Genomic DNA, 958 nt, shown 5'->3' with positions numbered 1-958 from the left:
ACTGACTAGGGTCTAATATAGTCAGAGCTAGAATAGATATTATTGAAGGATTTTATTGGTGTGAAATGGGTTCACATTTTAACAAGTCACAAATTAAGCTATAAATTACAGTGAAACCTGTGAGAGCTGGAACTCAATGCGTTGGTTTTTTGGGGTCTTGCAAGTATTCAATCTTGGACAGGGTGCAGACTTATGACTCTTCTGTTGCTCATTTTATTGGAAAATACATGCATTTTCCTTCTCTAACAGGTTTCCACTTTACACAGATTCCAGCTTTCACAGGTCTTACCATGTAATTATTTTTCTATAACCAAATGTAATTTTTATTAGTTATTTCTAGTCACATATCCTTTACTCGGATATATTAAGAAAAAAAAATGTGTGTTTGAGTTATGTGTGTTTATTTGTATTTAAAAGAATGAATTATATTGCTCAGGGGCTCCCTTTTAAAATATGAGCAAAATGCTTACCTAATAGCCGTAAAAATAGCAAACTCAGACATTTATGAAGATTCAGTCCACTGTGGGATGGCAGTATGAGGAGTTTTGTGGACCCATGCCTCAGTGAGACAAACAAAGCTGGCAAAAACTATTAGAAAAAAATTTAAAAAAAACAACTATACATTATCTGTAAATTTTCCTAAAGGCATGAGCAAATGAAGAAATGTTTCTTCAAAAACATCTACTGAAAGTCAGTAGAAATGATGAGAGCCTGACGCATTTGAGACATGAGCCACTTCCTCCTCCCACCACAGTTTAGTCTGTTCTCCTCCAGCCAGGTGTGATCAACACTATGGGGCTTCCTGTCTTCTCAGATCCAAATCAGGGAAAGAGGCAAGGAGGCTGCATCTTCTGACCTCCTCTAACACCACAAGAGGAAGACAGACTCACCATCAGCAGCCCAAGGCCTATTCCTACAAGGCCAGACACGCTGCCTCCCTCCAGCCCTTTCACCAACC

The 958-nt window shown here is 38.5% G+C and overlaps 1 protein-coding gene across 1 annotated transcript in view; it reads left to right on the top strand.

Annotated features, from left to right (window-relative positions):
• The window catches only part of LOC103198375 (phospholipid-transporting ATPase IB-like), a 320,073-nt gene that overhangs the window by 202,463 nt on the left and 116,652 nt on the right, over nucleotides 1–958 (top strand). The gene's annotated exons all lie outside the window — the stretch shown is intronic.

Source organism: Orycteropus afer, unplaced genomic scaffold (genome assembly GCF_000298275.1).
Source record: "Orycteropus afer afer isolate SDZICR_OR568_19922 unplaced genomic scaffold, OryAfe1.0 scaffold00092, whole genome shotgun sequence".
In the NCBI taxonomy this organism is placed as follows: Eukaryota; Metazoa; Chordata; class Mammalia; order Tubulidentata; family Orycteropodidae; genus Orycteropus; species Orycteropus afer.
Note: the sequence above shows the minus strand (reverse complement) of the source record. Positions and strands in the feature narration are given on the sequence as shown.